This window comes from Arachis stenosperma, chromosome 4 (genome assembly GCF_014773155.1).
Source record: "Arachis stenosperma cultivar V10309 chromosome 4, arast.V10309.gnm1.PFL2, whole genome shotgun sequence".
NCBI classification, from domain to species: domain Eukaryota; kingdom Viridiplantae; phylum Streptophyta; class Magnoliopsida; order Fabales; family Fabaceae; genus Arachis; species Arachis stenosperma.
The window spans coordinates 117,618,042-117,640,254 of NC_080380.1; the positions used below are offsets into that span (position 1 = coordinate 117,618,042).

Here is a 22,213-nt window from a genome sequence, read left to right on the forward strand (position 1 = left end):
TCTTAAATGGCTTTGTTGGTGAGCCATTTATCATCACCGACATAGAAGATGTGCCTACACATTCAATAACCCACTCCCCCCACCTTTCCCCAAAACCCATTTTCTGCAGAACCATGTGCACAAAGCTCCACTTGACCCTATCGTAAGCCATTTGGAAGTCCAGTTTGATTATTGTTGCTTCCTTTTTTCTCATTTTAATCCAGTGTACAGTTTCACATGCAATAAAAGCCCCATCATGTATTTTTCGCCCCTTGACAAATGCACTTTGAGTGTCTCCAACTAGGCCTGGCATGACTAATCTTATCCTCCTTACCGATACCTTAGAAATCACCTTGTACACACAACCAACCATGCTAATTGGTCGCAAATCCTTAATCTTCTTAGCCCCAATGAACTTTGGTGCTAGTGCAACCCATGTGATATTAGAGTTTGTTGGTAACCTGGATGTCTGAAAGAACCCCATTACAACTGATGTGAACTCAGCCCCAATCTCGTCACAGCACTTCTTAATAAAATTCATGTTTCACCCATCACTTCCAGGCGCCCTTGATGATTCACAGTCCCACACTGCCTCTCTGATCTCCGCCACCGATGGCAACACCTCTAAACTCGTAGCATCTTCTTCAGCTATCATATCTACCAGCCCATCCCTGAACCCTACCGTAGGAGACTCCTCCTGATGATATAATTTCTTGTAAAACTCTCTGACAGTTACTTTTATTCTAGCTTGATTTCTTACCACCCTTCCATTAATAACCAACGCATCAATCCTGTTATTCCTCCTTCTTGCTGAAGTTATGTTTTGGAAGTACCTGGTGTTTTTGTCCATGTCCTTCACGAGATGGGATCTCGACATCTGTTTCCAATGTAGTTCTTTTCTCACATACCACTTCTAACAACAGGTCACTAACGCCTTTCTTCTTGCCTCAATCATTCCATCATACACCCCATTGCTAACCATGTCATCTACCTTCTAGATCTCTTCCTCAAACTTCATAATTTTCTTATTCATGTCGCCAAAGTTATCCCTGTGCCATCTCCCCAGCGGAACCGTCAAGGCCTTCAATTTATCTGTAAACTGTATCTCCCCTAACCCCCTCCATTCCTCTTTAACCATTCTCAAAAAGCCTTCATGTGTGAACCATGAGTCAAGGCTCCGGAACGGTCTAGGTCTACATCTCCACCTAGTATCTTCCACTATCATCGGGCAATGGTTTGACAACCCTCTTGGTCCTCCTCTCAAGCAAACCTCTAGGAATTCTTCAACCCATTCCAGACTGAGCAGAACTCTATCAGTCCGTCTGCATGAACGACCTCTAAACCAAGTGAACTTATGGTCATTGAGCGATAAGTCCACCAAGTGAATATCCTGTATCCAATTCTTGAATTCTTCTGCAGATATTGTTAAGCTAGTAGTACCTTTTCTTTTCTCTACATGAACAATCTCGTTAAAGTCTCCCATAAAGCAACATGAGACCTGGCATAATCTAATTGTATAGCTCTACTCCTCCCACACAACAAGTTTTTTATCTCTAGTATGAGCACCATAAACCAGGAAAAAAACATAATTGAAACTATTCTTTAATATGACCCCTTCCACACACAACCACCTCTCCCCGTTATAGCAATTACTCATTTTAAAGATTGTTTCATCCCATATTATCAACAAACCACCTGATGCACCATCAGATTCAACATATTCCCATCCTACACTATCACACCTCCAAATTCTAGCTACATCAAATTTTGTCACTACATGTCTTTTGGTCTCAATCAAACCTAACATATTCAATCTATATTTTTGCTTTAAGTCCTTAATCATTCTCAACTTTCCATCCCCCCTCAACCCCTTAACATTCTAAGAACTAAAGATCATTTTAAAAGATTGTTACACACCTTATTTTTATTCTTAGGTCTGCATCGTCTTGCCTCTCCTTTTGTTTTGACAGCCTTCTTTTCTGAGAAATTTCTTCATTTTGTGCTTAGAGAATAGCCATGATATCGTCTTCTTCATTGTACAAAACTGCACCAGACTCCACTACTATTTTCCATATCCTCTTGTTTTCCAGCCTTTGCTCTTCAAAGGTTGCACTTTGATTGTCACCCATATCCCCGTCATTTTAACCTCCAGCTTTCCCCATTTGAGTACTTCCAACTCCATCTCCCCCCTTCACCATCGTTCTCCGACATACCTTCGATTCGTCACTTACCTTTACAGCATCAACATCCTCAAGTTTATTGTTTGCCCAGTTCCTGTCTTCAGTTTCACTTACAGTGTTGTTATCCTTATTTGAATAATTATACCCATCAACATCCCCAAAATTTCTATCTTCACTAAGCTCCCCACTTCATAGCCATTTTCCGTCCGGAACCCCAAGTTGTCAGCCCCCTCAAACCCTCCAGATCTTCTATCATCCGACTCTTCAGGAACCGCCACAGCAACAACACTCCCAACCACCCCCGTGTCACAGCATCCACCATCCTTGACCGGCGCCAAGGCTGGCACACCAATCACCATTGTCCCACAATTTTCGAGCCCATGACTCCTGTGGTTCAGCCGTTGATTCCCTGCGCTAGTTCGCCGTGCTCGTGCAACCTGGGACAACACAGCGCCCCCTCCTTGAGTCAGACTTACTCCTTGTGATACACGCTGGATAGGTCGGTTGCTCGTTTGGTTACAGCGCTCTTCAAGGCAAGATTCCACCCGACCGGCTCCTGCGCCCGGTTTGCCTGCCCCAGCACCCCTCTACGTTGATCCAGATGAGCCAAGCGGGTCCAACTGCAGTGTGCAGCCCATATTAAGATAGCTAGCTATAATGGCCCTGTTTTCTTTTCTATTAAGCTAGCATTTATTCTTCTCCCCCTTATGGCATCCTCCTGTAGCCCATAATTCGAACAACCAAAGGCCCATGACATCGTTTCATCCGAATTCTCTTTAGACCTCATACCGGTTTGCCCCACAAAATCAGCATTCCCTATATTCATATCATTATTTGATTTGTAGGTTACCAAATTTAAATGATTCTGCTTTAAATTTGCATTTACCCATTTATTAAAAATACTTTCTGAAATTACAATTCATAAACAAGATTAACATCATTTTTATTGTGTGGTAGGACCGTAAGAGCATCTTCATATACAATAACAATAATATAGATGCCAATCATTCTGAATTTCAAAGGATAAAGTGAGATGCCAAAACTGTTCAGAAGCAAAAAGCTACAAGCCCCGCTCATCTAATTAGGACTAAGTTTCATTGATACTATGGGATTCATTGTATATTCTCTTCTTTTTATCCTATTTTGTTTTCAGTTGCTTGGGGACAAGCAACAATTTAAGTTTAGTGTTGTGATGAGCGGATAATTTATACGCTTTATGGCATTATTTTTAGGTAGTTTTTAGTAGGATCTAGCTACTTTTTGGGATGTTTTTATTAGTTTTTATGCAAAATTCATATTTCTGGACTTTTCTATGATTTTGTGTGTTTTTTTGTGATTTCAGGTATTTTCTGGCTGAAATTGAGGGACCTGAGCACAATCTGATTTAGAGGCTGACAAAGGACTACAGATGCTGTTGGATTCTAACCTCCCTGCACTCGAAGTGGATTTTATGGAGCTACTGAACTTCAAATGGCGCGTTCTCAACCGTGTTGGAAAGTAGACATCCAGGGCTTTCCAACAATATATAATAGTTTATACTTTGCCCGAGTTTTAATGACGCAAACTGGCGTTCAAACGCCCCTTCTCCGCTCTATTCTGAAGTCAAAACGCCAGAACTGGCATAAAAGTTAGAGTTAAATGCCCAATCTGGCATAAAAGCTGGTGTTTAACTCCAAGAAAAGCCTCTACACGTGTAAAGCTCAATGCTCCGCCGAAGCACACACCAAGTGGGCCCGAAAATAGATTTCTACATCATTCACTTAATTCTGTAAACCCTAGTAGCTAGTTTCATTATAAATAGGACCTCTTACTATTGTATTTTCATCTTTTGATCATCTTTTGATCTCTTGATCACATTGGGGGCTGGCCTCACGGCCATGCCTACCTTCATCACTTATGTATTTTCAACGGTGGAGTTTCTACACACCATAGATTAAGGGTGTGGAGCTCTGCTGTACCTCGAGTTTTAATGCAAGTACTACTATTTTCTATTCAATTCATGCTTATTCTTATTCTAAGATATTCGCTGCACTTCAACATGATGAATGTGATGATCCGTGACACTCATCATCATTCTCACCTATGAACGCGTGACTGACAACCACTTCCGTTCTACTTAAGACTGAGCGTGTATCTCTTAGCCTCCATTCCAAAAGATCGGAGTCTTCGTGGTATAAGCTAGAATTATTGGCGGCCATTTCTGAGATCTAGAAAGTCTAAACCTTATCTGTGGTATTCCGAGTAGGATCTGGGAAGGGATGACTGTGACGAGCTTCAAACTCGCGAGTGTTGGGCGTAGTGACAGACGCAAAAGGATCACTGGATTCTATTCCAACATGATCGAGAACCAACAGATGATTAGCCGTGCGGTGACAGCACATTTGGACCATTTTTACTGAGGACGGGAGGTAGCCATTGACGCCGGTGAGACCTGAACATACAGCTTGCCATGGAAAGGAGTATGAAGGATTGGATGAAGGCAGTAGGAAAGTGGTGCACGAAATTGTGATCACTACTTTTCACAACTCAAATAATCCCTAGTAATGGCCCCAAAAACTTGGTGCTCAATACCATGGCATAAACACAACTTCGCACAACTAACCAGCAAGTGCACTGGGTCGTCCAAGTAATAAACCTTACGCGAGTAAGGGTCGATCCCACGGAGATTGTTGGTATGAAGCAAGCTATGGTCACCTTGTAAATCTTAGTCAGGCAGACTCAAATGGGTATGAGTGATATATGAATAAAACATAAAGATAAAGATAGAGATACTTATGTATATCATTGGTGAGAGCTTCAGATAAGCGTATGAAGATGCTTGTCCCTTCCGTCTCTCTGCTTTCCTACTGTCTTCATCCAATCCTTCTTACTCCTTTCCATGGCAAGCTTATGCAAGGGTTTCACCGTTGTCAGTGGCTACCTCCCATCCTCTCATTGGAAATGTTCAACGCACCCTGTCACGGCACGGCTATCCATCTGTCGGTTCTCAATCAGGCCGGAATAGAATCCAGTGATTCTTTTGCGTCTGTCACTAACGCCCCGCCTTCAGGAGTTTGAAGCACGTCACAGTCATTCAATCATTGAATCCTACTCAGAATACCACAGACAAGGTTAGACCTTCCGGATTCTCTTGAATGCCGCCATCAGTTCTTGCCTATACCACGAAGATTCCGATTAAAGAACCCAAGAGATAATCATTAGAGCCTTGTTTGCTTGTAGAACGGAGGTGGTTGTCAGTCACACGTTCATAAGTGAGAATGATGATGAGCGTCACATAATCATCACATTCATCATGTTCTTGAGTGCGGATGAATATCTTGGAATAAGAACAAGTGGAATTGAATAGAAGAACAATAGTAATTGCATTAATACTCGAGGTACAGCAGAGCTCCACACCTTAATCTATGGTGTGTAGAAACTCCACCGTTGAAAATACATAAGAACAAAAGTGATCATTGGGTTCGGCCCCAGAGAGGGAACCAGAAGAACCAAGATCTGATCTAAGAACTAGATGTCCAAAGATTAAAAATACAATAGTAAAAGGTCCTACTTATAGGGAACTAGTAGCCTAGGGTGTACAGAGATGAGTAAATGACATAAAAATCTACTTCCGGGCCCACTTGGTGTGTGCTTGGGCTGAGCATTGAAGCATTTTCGTGTAGAGACTCTTCTTGGAGTTAAACGCCAGCTTTTGTGCCAGTTTGGGCGTTTAACTCCCGTTTTGGTGCCAGTTCCGGCGTTTAACGCTGGAAATTCTAAAGGTGACTTTGAACGCCAGTTTGGGCCATCAAATCTTGGGAAAAGTATGGACTATCATATATTGCTGGAAAGCCCAGGATGTCTACTTTCCAACGCCGTTGAGAGCGCGCCAATTGAGCTTCTGTAGCTCCAGAAAATCCACTTCGAGTGCAGGAAGGTCAGAATCCAACAGCATCTGCAGTCCTTTTCAGTCTCTGAATCAGATTTTTGCTCAGGTCCCTCAATTTCAGCCAGAAAATACCTGAAATCACAGAAAAACACACAAACTCATAGTAAAGTCCAGAAAAGTGAATTTTAACTAAAAACTAATAAAAATATACTAAAAACTCAACTAAAACTACTAAAAACATACTAAAAACAATGCCAAAAAGCGTATAAATTATCCGCTCATCACAACACCAAACTTAAATTGTTGCTTGTCCCCAAGCAACTGAAAATCAAATAAGATAAAAAGAAGAGAATATACTATAGACTCCAAATTATCAATGAAACTTAGCTCCAAATTAGATGAGCGGGACTAGTAGCTTTTTGCCTCCGAACAGTTTTGGCATCTCACTTTATCCTTTGAAATTCAGAATGATTGACTTCTTTAGGAACTCAGAATCCAGATAGTGCTATTGATTCTCCTAGTTAAGTATGATGATTCTTGAACACAGCTACTTATTGAGTCTTGGCCGTGGCCCAAAGCACTCTGTCTTCCAGTATTACCACCGGATACATACATGCCACAGACACATAATTGGGTGAACCTTTTCAGATTGTGACTTAGCTTTGCTAGAGTCCCCAATTAGAGGTGTCCAGGGTTCTTAAGCACACTCTTTTTGCCTTGGATCACAACTTTATTTCTTTTTCTTTCTTTTTCTCTTTCTTTTCTTTTTTTCGTCTCTCTCTTTTTTCTTTTTTTTTGTATTCACTGCTTTTTCTTGCTTCAAGAATCATTTTTATGATTTTTCAGATCCTCAGTAACATGTCTCCTTTTTCATCATTCTTTCAAGAGCCAACAATTTTAACATTCATGAACAACAAATTCAAAAGACATATGCACTGTTCAAGCATACATTCAGAAAACAAAAAGTATTGTCACCACATCAAACTAATTAAGCTAGTTTTAAAGATGAATTCGAAATTCTGTACTTCTTGTTCTTTTGTGATAAAAACAGTTTTCATTTAAGAAAGGTGATGGATTCATAGGAAATTCATAACTTTAAGGCATAGACACTAAGACACTAATGATCATAAGACACAAACATGGATAAACATAAGCATGAAAATTCGAAAAACAGGAAAATAAAGAACAAGGAGATTAAAAAACGGGTCCACCTCAATGATGGTGGCTTGTTCTTCCTCTTGAAGGTCTTATGGAGTGCTTGAGCTCCTCAATGTTTCTTCCTTGTCTTTGTTGCTCCTCTCTCATGATTCTTTGATCTTCTCTAATTTCATGGAGGAGGATGGCATGTTCTTGGTGCTCCACCCTTAGTTGTCCCATGTTGGAACTCAATTCTCCTAGGGAGGTGTTAATTTGCTCCCAATAGTCTTGTGGAGGAAAGTGCATCCCTTGAGGCATCTCAGGGATCTCATGATGAGAGGGGTCTCTTGTTTACTCCATCTTTTTCTTAGTGATGGACTTGTGGTCATGCCTTCTCAGTTGAACCGGCTTCCCTCTTGAGTTTCTCTTCCATTGAGCGCCCTCTTCACAAATGTTTATGAGGACTTGGTCCAACCTTTGATCAAAGTTGACCCTTCTTCATGGCCACAACTTCATAGAAGTGGTCTTGATGCACCCTTGAGATGAATCTCTCCATCTCCCATGACTCGGAGGTGAAAGCTTTTGCCTTCCCTTTCCTCTTTCTAGAGGTTTCTCCGGCCTTGGATGCCATAAATGGTTATGGAAAAACAAAAAGCAATGCTTTTACCACACCAAACTTAAAAGGTTTGCTCGTCCTCGAGCAAAAGAAGAAAGAAGAGAGTAGAAGAAGAAGAAATGGAGGAGAGGGAGATGGCTATGTGGTTCGGCCAAAGGGGGAAGAAGTAGTGTTTAGGGTGTGTGAAAATAAAGGAGTGAAGATGGGTTTATATAGTGGTGAGGGGAGGGGTTTTATGAAGGATGGATGTGAGTGGTGAAGAGAAAGATAGGATTTGATAGGTGAAAGGTTTTTGGGGAAGAGGTGTTGAGGTGATTGGTGAATGGGTTAAGAAAAGAGAGAGTGGTGGGGTTGGTGGGGATCTTGTGGGGTCCACAGATCCTGAGGTGTCAAGAAAAAGTCATCCCTGCACCAAATGGCATGCAAAAATGCGTTTTTAGCCAATTCTGGCGTTAAACGCCGGGCTGGTGCCCATTTCTGGCGTTTAACGCCAGGTTCTTGCCCTTTCCTGGCGTTTAACGCCAGTCTGGTGCCCCTTTCTGGCGTTAAACGCCCAGAATGGTGCCAGACTGGGCGTTAAACGCCCACCTGCTAGCCTTACTGGCGTTTAAACGCCAGTAGGTTCTTTCTCCAGGGTGTGCTGTTTTTCTTCCTGTTTTTCACTCTGTTTTTGCTTTTTCAATTGATTTTGTGACTTCTTATGATCATCAACCTACAAAAAACATAAAATAACAAAAGAAAATAGATAAAATATGACATTGGGTTGCCTCCCAACAAGCGCTTCTTTAATGTCAGTAGCTTGACAGAGGGCTCTCATGGAGCCTCACATTTTCTCAGAGCAATGTTGGAACCTCCCAACACCAAACTTAGAGTTTGAATGTGGGGGTTCAACACCAAACTTAGAGTTTGGTTGTGGCCTCCCAACACCAAACTTAGAGTTTGACTGTGGGGGCTCTGTTTGACTCTGATTTGAGAGAAGCTCTTCATGCTTCCTCTCCATGGTGACAGAGGTATATCCTTGAGCCTTAAACACAAAGGATTCTTCATTCACTTGAATGATCAGTTCACCTCTATCAACATCAATCACAGCCTTTGCTGTGGCTAGGAAGGGTCTGCCAAGGATGATGGATTCATCCATGCACTTCCCAGTCTCTAGGACTATGAAATCAGCAGGGATCTAATGGTCTTCAATCTTCACCAGAACATCCTCTACAAGTCCATAAGCTTGTTTCTTTGAATTGTCTGCCATCTCTAGTGAGATTCTTGCAGCTTGTACCTCAAAGATCCCTAGCTTCTCCATTACAGAGAGAGGCATGAGGTTTACACTTGACCCTAAGTCACACAGAGCCTTCTTGAAGGTCATGGTGCCTATGGTACAAGGTATGGAGAACTTCCCAGGATCTTGTCTCTTTTGAGGTAATTTCTGCCTAGACAAGTCATCCAGTTCTTTGGTGAGCAAAGGGGGTTCATCCTCCCAAATCTCATTTCCAAATAACTTGTCATTTAGTTTCATGATTGCTCCAAGGTATGTAGCAACTTGCTCTTCAGTGACATACTCATCCTCTTCAGAGGAAGAATACTCATCAGAGCTCATGAAAGGCAGAAGTAAGTCCAATGGAATCTCTATGGTCTCATTCTGAGCCTCAGATTCCCATGGTTCCTCATTGGGGAACTCAGTGGAGGTCAGTGCACGCCCATTGAGGTCTTCCTCAGTGGCGTTCACTTCCTCTCCTTCCTCTCCAAATTCGGCCATGTTGATGGCCTTGCACTCTCCTTTTGGATTTTCTTCTGTATTACTTGGAAGAGTACTAGGAGGGAGTTCAGTAATTTTCTTGCTCAGCTGTCCCACTTGTGCCTCCAAATTCCTAATGGAGGACCTTGTTTCAATCATGAAACTTTGAGTGGTTTTGATTAGATCAGAGACCATGGTTGCTAAGTCAGAGGGGTTCTGCTTAGAATTCTCTGTCTGTTGCTGAGAAGATGATGGAAAAGGCTTGCCATTGCTAGACCTGTTTCTTCCACCATTATTGTTGTTGAAACCTTGTTGAGGCCTCTCTTGATTCTTCCATGAGAAATTTGGGTGATTTCTCCATGAAGAATTATAGGTGTTTCCATAGGGTTCTCCTAGGTAATTCACCTCTTCCATTGAAGGGTTCTCAGGATCATAGGCTTCTTCTTCAGATGAAGCATCCTTAGTACTGCTTGGTGCATTTTGCATTCCAGACAGACTTTGAGAAATCAAATTGACTTGTTGAGTCAATATCTTATTCTGAGCCAGAATGGCATTCAGAGTATCAATCTCAAGAATTCCTTTCTTCTGACTTGTCCCATTGTTCACAGGATTCCTTTCAGAAGTGTACATGAATTGGTTATTTGCAACCATTTCAATTAGCTCTTGAGCTTCTGTAGGCGTCTTCTTCAGATGAAGAGATCCTCCAGCAGAGCTATCCAAAGACATCTTGGATAGTTCAGAGAGATCATCATAGAAAATACCTATGATGCTCCATTCAGAAAGCATATCAGATGGACACTTTCTGATCAATTGTTTGTATCTTTCCCAAGCTTCATAGAGGGATTCTCCATCCTTCTGTCTGAAGGTTTGGACTTCCACTCTAAGCTTACTCAATTTTTGAGGTAGAAAGAACTTTGCCAAGAAGGCATTGACTAGCTTTTCCCATGAGTCCAGGCTTTCTTTAGGTTGTGAGTCCAACCATATCCTAGCTCTGTCTCTTACAGCAAAAGGGAATAGTATAAGTCTGTAGACCTCAGGGTCAACCCCATTAGTCTTGACAGTGTCACAGATTTGCAAGAATTCAGCTAAGAACTGATGAGGATCTTCCAATGGAAGTCCATGGAACTTGCAATTCTGTTGCATTAGAGAAACTAATTGAGGCTTAAGCTCAAAGTTGTTTGCTCCAATGGCAGGGATAGAGATGCTTCTCCCATAGAAGTCGGGAGTAGGTGCAGTAAAGTCACCCAGCACCTTCCTTGCATTGTTTGCATTGTTGTTGTTTTCGGCTGCCATGTCTTCTTCTTTGAAGATTTCTGTTAGGTCCTCTACAGAGAGTTGTGCCTTAGCTTCTCTTAGCTTTCGTTTCAAGGTCCTTTCAGGTTCAGGGTCAGCTTCAACAAGAATGCCTTTGTCTTTGTTCCTGCTCATATGAAAGAGAAGAGAACAAGAAAATATGGAATCCTCTATGTCACAGTATAGAGATTCCTTGAGGTGTCAGAGGAAAAGAAAAATAGAAGAAAGAGGTAGAAGAATTCGAACTTAGTGAGACAGAGTTCGAATTGTGCATTGAGGAGGAGTAATACTCCATAAATAGAAAGATGTAAGAAGAGGGGAAGAAATTTCGAAAATTAAGTGAAAGATTTTGAAAACATTTTGAAAAACTTTAATTGATTTTTGAAAACCAAGAGTGAGAAAGAGATCAAGTAATTTTTTGAAAAAGATTTTGAAATTAGAAATAAAAAAGATATGATTAAAAACTGTTTTGAAAAAGATGTGACAAAAAAGATATGATTAAAAAGTTATGGTTTTAAAAAGATATGATTGAAAAGATATGATTTGAAAACAAATAAAAAAAAAAGATTTGATTTTAAAAATTAATGACTTGCCTAACAAGAAAAGATATGATTCAAACATTAAACCTTTCTCAACAGAAAAGGCAACATACTTGAATTGTTCAATCAAATCATTAATTGTTAGCAAGTATCTTTGAAAAAGGAAAGAAATTGATTTTGAAAAAGGTTTGATTGAAAAGATATGATTTGAAAAAGATTTGATTTTGAAAAACTTTGAAAACTTGAAAAAAAATCTGAATTAAAAACAGAATCTTCCCTCTTGTGCCATCCTGGCGTTAAACGCCCAGAATGGTGCACATTCTGGCGTTTAACGCCCAATGCACTACCTTTTTGGGCGTTAAACGCCCAACCAGGCACCCTGGCTGGCGTTTAAACGCCAGTCTATCCTTCTTCACTGGGCGTTTTGAACGCCCAGCTTTTTCTGTGTAATTCCTCTGCTGTATGTTCTGAATCTTCAATTCTCTGTATTATTGACTTGAAAAGACACAAATTAAAAATATTTTTGGATTTTTAATAATAAGGAATGCACTTAAAATCAAATAACAATGCATGCAAGACACCAAACTTAGCAGTTTGTATACTACTGACACTAACAACATGAGAATGCATATGAGAAACACAAAACGCTCAAGTCAATAGAATTTAAAGATTAGAGCAATGAAATCATCAAGAACAACTTGAAGATCAATGAAGACACATGCATGAATGCAATAAGAACAGAAACATGCAATTGACACTAAACTTAAGATGAGACTCTAGACTCAAACAAGAAATATTTTTGGATTTTTATGATTTTGTAATTTTTTTTTTGGATTTTTCGAAAATTAAGGGGAAAAGAAAATAAAGGTATCAAAATTCTTAATAAGAATTCCAGGAATCATGCAACGTTAGTCTAAAGCTTTAGTCTAAAGAAATTAGACATAGCTAGCCAAGCTTCAGCAAAACATTGCATTCAAGAGCTAAATTGATGAGAATCAATCAGCTTTGGTGATGATAAGAACATCACCTTGAAACACTAGAATTCATTCTTAAGAACTCTGAAGAAAAAAAATACCTAATCTAAGCAACAAGATGAACCGTCAGTTGTCCATACACGAAACAATCCCCGGCAACGGCGCCAAAAACTTGGTGCACGAAATTGTGATCACTACTTTTCACAACTCAAATAATCCCTAGTAATGGCCCCAAAAACTTGGTGCTCAATACCATGGCATAAACACAACTTCGCACAACTAACCAGCAAGTGCACTTGGTCGTCCAAGTAATAAACCTTACGCGAGTAAGGGTCGATCCCACGGAAATTGTTGGTATGAAGCAAGCTATGGTCACCTTGTAAATCTTAGTCAGGCAGACTCAAATGGGTATGAGTGATATATGAATAAAACATAAAGATAAAGATAGAGATACTTATGTATATCATTGGTGAGAGCTTCAGATAAGCGTATGAAGATGCTTGTCCCTTCCGTCTCTCTGCTTTCCTACTGTCTTCATCCAATCCTTCTTACTCCTTTCCATGGCAAGCTTATGCAAGGGTTTCACCGTTGTCAGTGGCTACCTCCCATCCTCTCATTGGAAATGTTCAACGCACCCTGTCACGGCACGACTATCCATCTGTCGGTTCTCAATCAGGCCGGAATAGAATCCAGTGATTCTTTTGCGTCTATCACTAACGCCCCGCCTTCAGGAGTTTGAAGCACGTCACAGTCATTCAATCATTGAATCCTACTCAGAATACCACAGACAAGGTTAGACCTTCCGGATTCTCTTGAATGCCGCCATCAGTTCTTGCCTATACCACGAAGATTCCGATTAAAGAACCCAAGAGATAATCATTAGAGCCTTGTTTGCTTGTAGAACGGAGGTGGTTGTCAGTCACACGTTCATAAGTGAGAATGATGATGAGCGTCACATAATCATCACATTCATCATGTTCTTGAGTGCGGATGAATATCTTGGAATAAGAACAAGCGGAATTGAATAGAAGAACAATAGTAATTGCATTAATACTCGAGGTACAGCAGAGCTCCACACCTTAATCTATGGTGTGTAGAAACTCCACCGTTGAAAATACATAAGAACAAAAGTGGTCATTGGGTTCAGCCCCAGAGAGGGAACCAGAAGAACCAAGATCTGATCTAAGAACTAGATGTCCAAAGATTAAAAATACAATAGTAAAAGGTCCTACTTATAGGGAACTAGTAGCCTAGGGTGTACAGAGATGAGTAAATGACATAAAAATCCACTTCCGGGCCCACTTGGTGTGTGCTTGGGCTGAGCATTGAAGCATTTTCGTGTAGAGACTCTTCTTGGAGTTAAACGCCAGCTTTTGTGCCAGTTTGGGCGTTTAACTCCCATTTTGGTGCCAGTTCCGGCGTTTAACGCTGGGAATTCTGAAGGTGACTTTGAACGCCGGTTTGGGCCATCAAATCTTGGGCAAAGTATGGACTATCATATATTGCTGGAAAGCCCAGGATGTCTACTTTCCAACGCCGTTAAGAGCGCGCCAATTGGGCTTCTGTAGCTCCAGAAAATCCACTTCGAGTGCAGGGAGGTCAGAATCCAACAGCATCTGCAGTCCTTTTCAGTCTCTGAATCAGATTTTTGCTCAGGTCCCTCAATTTCAGCCAGAAAATACCTGAAATCACAGAAAAACACACAAACTCATAGTAAAGTCCAGAAAAGTGAATTTTAACTAAAAACTAATAAAAATATACTAAAAACTCAACTAAAACTACTAAAAACATACTAAAAACAATGCCAAAAAGCGTATAAATTATCCGCTCATCAGAAAGCAGAGATTCAAAAGGGACAAAGCATCTCCATACACTTATCTGAAATTCCCACCAATGATTTACATAAGTATCTCTATCTTTACTTTATGTTTTATTTATCATTTTAATTATCAAAACTCCATAACCATTTGAATCTGCCTGACTGAGATTTATAAGGTGACCATAGCTTGCTTCAAGCCGACAATCTCTGTGGGATCGACCCTTACTCATGTAAGGTATTACTTGGATGACCCAATGCACTTGCTGGTTAGTCGTGAGGAGTTGTGACAAAGTGTGATTCACGTTTGAGAGCACCAAGTCTATTGGGGCCATTGTTGATGATCACAATTTCGTACACCAAGTTTTTGGCGCCGTTGCCGGGGATTGTTCAAGTTTGGAGAACTGACGATTCATCTTGTTGCTCAGATGAGGTAATTTTTATTTTCTTTTCAAACAGTTTTCAAAAATCTTTCAAAAAAATTTTTTTTCTTCTTTTTCATTTTTCCACAATAATTTTCGAAAAATCCAAAAAAATTCATAAAATCATAAAAACTCAAAAATATTTCATGGTTCTTGTTTGAATCTAAGGCCAAATTTTAAGTTTGGTGTCAATTGTATGATTTTAATTGTCTTGCAATTTTCGAAACACATACATTGTGTTCTTGATGATCTTCAAGTCGTTCTTGATGAATTGCCTTGTTTGATCTTCATGATTTATTGAATTGCACTGCATGATGTTCTACACATGCATTCTTGCATTCATATGGCCCAAACATGAGAAAGTTCTAAGTTTGGTGGCCTCCATGTTTTCTTTCATTAAGAAAACTGAGTTCTTGATGTTCATCTTTATCTCCAAGATTGTTCTTGGTGTTCATCTTGACGTTCATAATGTTCTTGCATATATCTTGTGTTTTGATCCAAGAATTATATGTTTCGACTCATTTTGTTATTTTTCAAAATTGAAAACATATCTTCTTGAATAAAGAATTTAGCAAAATGAAGATCCAAGAACATAAAGCAGAGGAATTACAGAGAAAAAGCTGTGTGTTCAAAACGCCCAGTGAAGAAGGAAAACTGGCGTTTAAACGCCAGCCAGGGTACCTGGCTGGGCGTTTAAACGCCCAAACCATGCAGCAATTGGGCGTTAAACGCCCAAAACATGCAGCTCCTGGGCGTTTAACGCCAGGATGACACAAGGAGAGGAATTTTGTTTTCAAATCAAATCTTTTTCAAATCTTCATATTTTTTAAATCCAATCTTTTTCAAATCAAATATCTTCAATCATATTTTTTTCAAAATCATATCTTTTCAAACATATCTTTTTAAAAAATCAAATCTTTTTAATTTTATCTTTTTAATAATATCTTTTTAAATCATATCTTTTTTCAAAGTCACATCTTTTTAAAATTCTAATTTCAAAAATCTTTTCTAACCTCTTACCTTTTTCAAATTTACTTCTTATCTTTTTCAAAACCACCTAACCACTTTTTTTTTACTTTAATTTTCGAAAACCAGTAAACATTTTTTTTTAAAAATTATTTTTAATTAATTAATTGTTTTGAATTTTCAACTTGATTTTCGAAAATTTCCCTCTCTTTTTCTCATTTTTTTTATTTAAACACTAACATTCCTCCTCCATTGTCAATTCAGACTCACTCCTTCTATGTGTGTTTGAATTTTGCCTTACCTCCTTCTTCTATTCTTATCTTCCTCTGACACCTCAAGGGATCTCTATACTGTGACATAGAGGATTCCATCTTTTCTTTGTTTTCTTCTCTTTCATATGAGCAGGAACAAAGATAAAGGCATACTTGTTGAAGCTGATCCTGAACCTGAAAAGACTCTGAAGAGGAAGCTAAGAGCAGCTAAAGCACAAAACTCTGAAGAAGACCTCACTAAAATTTTTGAAAAGGAAGCAGCAAAAGAAACAATTATGGCCGTACCAAACAACAATGCAAGAAAGATGCTTGGTGATTTTATTACACCAACTTCTAACTTCTATGGAAGAAGCATCTCAATCCCTGTCATAGGAGCAAACAATTTTGAGTTAAAGCCTCAATTAGTTTCTCTACTGTAACAGAACTGCAAGATTTATGGACTTCCATCAAAAGACCCTTATCAGTTCTTAACTGAGCTCTTGCAGATATGTGATACTGTTAAGACCAATGGAGTTGATCCTAAAGTCTACAAGATTATGCTTTTCCCTTTTGCTGTAAGAGACAGAGCTAGAACATGGTTGGATTCACAACCTAAGAAAAGCCTGAACTCTTGGGATAAGCTGGTCAGTGCTTTCTTGGCCAAATTCTTTCCACCACAAAAGATGAGCAAGCTTAGAGTGGAAATTTAAACCTTCAAACAGAAGGAAGGTGAATCCCTCTATGAAGCTTGGGAAAGATATAAGCAACTGATCAAAAGGTGTCCTACTGACATGCTTCCAGAATGGAGCATCATATGTATATTATATGATGGTCTGTCTGAGTTGTCAAAACTGTCATTGGACCATTCTGTAGGAGGATCTCTTCATCTAAAAACCCCTGCAGAAGCTTAGGAACTCATTGAAATGGTTGCAAATAACCAGTTCATGTACACCTCTGAGAGGAATTCTATGAACAATGGGACGCCTCAAAAGAGAAGAGTTCTTGAAATTGATGCTCTGAATGCCATACTAGCTCAGAACAAGATATTGACCCAACAAGTTAATATGATCTCTCAGAGTCTGAATGGATTGCAAAATGCATCCAACAGTACTAAAGAAGCACCTTCTGAAGAAGAAGCTTATGATCCTGAGAAAATAGAATCTGAGGCTCATACAGAGACTATAGAGATTCCCTTGGACCTCCTTTTACCATTCATGAGCTCTAATGACTATTCATCTTCTAAAGAGGATAAAGACATTGTTGAAGGGCAAGTTGCCCAATATTTAGGAGCAATCATGAAGCTGAATGTAAAGCTGTTTGGTAATGAGACTTGGGAGAAAGAGCCTCCCTTGCTCACCAATGAACTAAATACATTGGTTCAGCAAAATTTACCTCAAAAGAAGCAGGATCCTGGTAAGTTCTTAATACCATGTACCATAGGCACCATGACTTTTGAAAAAGCTCTGTGTGACCTGGGGTCAGGGATAAACATGATGCAACTTTCTGTAATGGAAAAACTAGAAATCTATGAGGTACAGGCTGCCAAATTCTCATTGGAGATGGCAGATAAATCTATGAAAAAGGCTTATGGACTAGTAGAGGACATGCTAGTGAAGGTTGAAAGCCTTTACTTCCCTGCTGATTTCATAATCCTAGACACTAGGAGGGATGAGGATGAGTCCATCATCCTTGGAAGACCCTTCCTAGCCACAGCAAGAGCTGTGATTGATGTTGACAGAGGAGAGTTGATCCTTCATGTGAATGAAGAATGCCTTGTAGTAAAGACTCAAGGTTCTCCATCTGTAACCATGGAGAGTAAGCATGAAGAGCTTCTCCCAATACAGAGTCAAACAGAGCCCCCACATTCAAACTCTAAGTTTGGTGTTGGGAGGCCACAGACAAACTCTAAGTTTGGTGTTGAGAGATCTCAACCATACTCTGAACATTTGTGAGACTCCATGAGAGCTCACTGTCAAGCTATTGACATTAAAGAAGCGCTTATTGGGAGGCAACCCAATTTTATTTTAATTTTATCTATATTATTCTATTTTCTTTTTAGGTTGATGATCATGTGAAGTCACAAAGATAATTACAAAAATAAAGAAAAAAAATCAAAAACAGCATTGAAAACAGCACACCCTAGAGTAAGGACTTACTGGCGTTTAAACGCCAGAATAGGGCACCAGACTGGCGTTTAAACGCCAGAACAGGGCAACAAACTGGCGTTTAGACGCTAGAACCACTACAAGAAAATGGAACATTTGTAACAAAAAATTTGTATCAAATTTAAAATTGTTACAAATTATAGTTTTTTTGTAACAATAATTACTTATTGTTACAAAATAAGAATATTTTGTAACAATAAAAAAATTTGTTACAAAACATTTCAATATTTTGTAACAACTTGATTTATTTTGTTACAAATTATGTTGGCTTTCGTATCGAATTGTTGTTTTGTTACAAAATATTATAATGTTTTGTAACAAAAAATTATATTGTTGCAAAAATTCAAAATATTTTGTAACAAAATATCTATTTGTTTCAAAAGCTCTAAATATTTTGTAACAACAAATTAATTTGTCACAAAATATAATATTTTTGTAACAAGTTATTTATTTGTCACAAAATTCAAAGATTTTTTGTAACTAATAAAAAATTTGTTTCAACATACTAAATGTAAGACTTTGTGCAAGATCTAGAAATTTTAGAAGATCTTATTAAGAGCTCATTTAGATTTATTTATCATTAAGTATTTTAATCCCTGAAATTATTTTATTAAAGATGATTAAATCAAATTTTGATTAATTGAGTTTAAAATCATTTAAAATTTTATCTGATTTTATAATTATTGAATTATTTTCTATATTTAAATTATAAAATTTAATAAATGTAAAATAATAAGAATTTTATACGATTCGATTTAAATAATCGAGATTTCAAAATTTAATACTAATATTTTATAAATAAAGAAAATTAATTATATTATCTTATAATTTCAATTAGAGTATTTGATTTCAAATCAATTAATATTTTAATATAATAAATATATTTTAGAATAATTTTAGAAATTTAATTAGTTTTCAGATAAATCTTAAAACTCAATTTATCCAAAATTCTTAATTTTATGTTTTCTCCCAAATTAAACTCTAATTTTCAAATTAAATACAAACCTTAAATTTAACCAAATTAAACCCTAACCCCACTCATCTAACCCTAGCCCTCTTACTCACTCACCCACTGCCAGCCCCTCTCCCCATATACACACAACACGACCTCAGCAAACCAAAAAGGAAAGAAAAGAAAACGGGGATTAAGGGAGACGAGAGAAAGAAGGTTGCGATCGGAGAGGAGAGAGTGCTGCGAGCCAGGGACATCGCGAGGAAGGAGAGGAGCCGTCGCGCTCGGCCGCTGCCAGTTCCGTCGCATCCTGCGCTGCGCCATCGCCGCCCAGACCGTGTCCGTTTCGTTCAGCCACCGCCGCTGCCGTCGTGTGGGTGAGAGGGAGAAGCTGAGAAAGGCTCAGCCGCGAGAACCAGAGGCGCGTGAGAGAGGGAAGACGCGATCGACGAAGGGAAGTGAAAAGGGTTTCACCGCCGCGGTGTCCTGCCACCACTGCTGACCATCGCTGCTGCCACTAGGGTTTACCGCCGCCGCTGTGCCTTGCTATCGCCATCAGAGCCGTCGCTGATGAAGGGAGCCCGAACGCCACCGCTGGGAAGGAGGCTTGGCCGTCGCCGAACCACCGCGCCACCGTAGCTGTCGCCAGGAAGGTTGTTGTAGCTTGCTGGAGCCTTTGCCGCCGTCAGAGCTCATCTTTATACTCTGTTCTGCCTCTGGGTTCTGTGAGTTGCCGGAGCCTTTGCCACCATCAGAGCTGTTGTTTGGTTGGTGCCGCTGCTGCTATCAACGCCGATGGATATTGAAGCTACTGTTGTTGATGCGAGCTAAAAATAAAAAGAGGTTTGCGGCGTTTGATTTCCTCGGATTGAGACATCGAGGTAGGAAATTTATTTTTAAAGTTAAACATTTTTAATTTAGAATGTCCACAAAGTTATTTGGATAAGTGCAAATGGTTAACAATGGTTAAGAATTTCTTAATTGACATGAATGACTTGAAATGCATTTGAAATTAGTTAGTTGTTGTGATTATTCTGAGCTTTGATTGAATTAGATGCTGTTGTGAACAATGATTTTGTTTAATTTATTAAATTGAAATATGCCGAGTTAATTATTGAAAAGCTCTCGTATGGATAATTGATGAATTGAGTTTGGATTGTTGCTGTGAATGTAATTGATTTTGTTGTTATGAGAGACTAATTGATAGAAATAAGCTTGGTTTGAGATTGTGAAATTTGGATTAAGTTTGATGATGTTTAGTGTTTCAATTGGAGTATTGAATTCAGGTTATGGCTGTGAATGTTTTTGGGTTCAATTTAGTTCAGTGAGTAGTAGTTGTACTTTTTTCCATTGATCTGTTACTCCTCTGAAGTCTGAACTCTCTCAGTACTACCTCGCCCATCAATGGAGATTGAGACGAAGATAAATTATATGGACCCTGTTAAAATCGCCCTCAACTTGCTCTGCGTTTTCCTCCTTCAACCAATGGATATGATCAAGGTTCTAATCTAAATTTCTTTTGCCTTTCTTCTTTTTTTTGGGTTGATTTAATGTATGATCCTCTGATTATGGTGTAGGTGAGGATGCAACTAGGTCAAGGATCAGGTGCGCAGATCGCATCCAACATTCTCAAAACAAAAGGGGGTTATGCCACCTTTTATAGGGTATTTCTCATTTCCTTTCATCACAATCATTTTTATTCGAATGTCATGCCGTTCCCAATCTGCATTTGAACATGTGTGTTATGAGTTATTACTATAGCTCATATTATTGTTACTATTATTGTTACTTTTAGCTGTTGCTCATTTTGGTCCAACTTTAATGTTCATTTCTTATTATTATTTAAAATAATCATATCATCTAGATGAACAATACCCTATCCTTTGTTCTCTTAGTGTCAAACTTGATTCTTAACATAGGGTCTATCTGCTACACTAATCCGGCTGCCTCTGCATAGAGCTGTTAAATTTGGATCATATTCGTGAGTTTTTGTCATTCTTAACAATATTTGCTTTCTATCCTTTGGTCTCACTACTTGTATGCTTATGATGGAATTGCACCGTGTTCTTAACAATACTCCTTTACTTTGGCTTGATTGATTTTCTGTTGAATTAATGGATAAACTGTTGTGCCCCTACTGCTTGCAAGTGTAATGGTTATTAACTTCAATGAATAGAATGCTGCCGGAATCTATTACCTTTGTTCATTTTACTGTTTTGGGTGCTGTATGATAGGTCATTGATTGCTGTTCTGTTGAGTGCTGCTCTGCTTCTTGCTGGTTGGATTGGTTTTAATTGTATCTTCATATTTTCTTGCTGGAATTTGCTTATTTACTTGCTTCTTATGAATTCATTATGATTTTTTGTATTTTTAGCTGTCAAAGAATTCATATGAAATTTGAATTGATTGATTGAAATTATGAAATAGGTAAATTTACTGCTGAAATGCTGCCGGAATTTATCTTAATCTATTTTCAATATTCATCTTTGATTCAATTAATTGATTGAGTTGGTATTTAATTGCTTTTGGTTTTCAACTATTGCTAAGCTCAATTGATTGATTATCCGGCTAAGTGCTTCACTGTTTTGGTTGTTGGAAGCTGGAAGCTTCGGGTTTTATTATTCACTATTTGGTTGTTGTCCTATTTGGTTGATCAATTAAACTGCATTGTGTTGTTTGAGCAAACAAGTTCTATTTGACGAATTTCTGTGTCAAAATAGACCAGTGTTTGCTACATGATTTCTGATTGCCTCAAGATATTTCTTTGCAAGTTGTGGTCATGCCTTTAACATTTTTTGCCCTTTTTTTTTCATACTAAATTACTCCTATGCATTGAATAGTTCAAGTGAATTTTCAAATTGAACACGAACTTGAAATTCTTTTTAAAAAAAAGAGCCTCTTTTGCATGCTCTCACAAGGTTGAAGATTTCTTTCTACCAATGTGGCTAATTTGATTTATTTTATTCATGCCTAACTTACCTTAAGTCACATAGGGAATGAATTTTTCAAGTCTTGTCTCAACCTTGTGACTTTTATGCTTCATTGGAATTTGGTGTTTGAATGTTCTTTGGCTTACATGTTTCTTTATATTTCTAACTTAGTCAATACCAAATTGTTTTAATTTATGCCACTTACTTGTGATTGATATTTACTTGATTATGTGCTCTACACATACATGTGTATCACTTATTTTGGCATTTTGACTTGTTGAGAAGTGAATACAAACTTGCTTGTTTTGAAAATTTAGAAACTTTTTGAACTTAAGGAACTTTTGACTATGCACCTAACTTTTTGTTTCGGTTTTTCTTATTTACAGGAGTGTT

The 22,213-nt window shown here is 38.6% G+C and overlaps 2 non-coding genes across 2 annotated transcripts; one reads left to right on the plus strand and one right to left on the minus strand.

The window, feature by feature from the left end:
• The first annotated feature begins 10,292 nt into the window (after window positions 1–10,292).
• On the plus strand, window positions 10,293–10,400 carry LOC130977240 (small nucleolar RNA R71). The gene has a single exon (XR_009084941.1). It is a non-coding gene; the product is annotated as a small nucleolar RNA R71 (small nucleolar RNA).
• Window positions 10,401–16,462: 6,062 nt separating this feature from the next.
• On the minus strand, window positions 16,463–16,570 carry LOC130977593 (small nucleolar RNA R71). Its single transcript, XR_009085279.1, has one exon. It is a non-coding gene; the product is annotated as a small nucleolar RNA R71 (small nucleolar RNA).
• Between the last annotated feature and the right edge of the window lie 5,643 nt (window positions 16,571–22,213).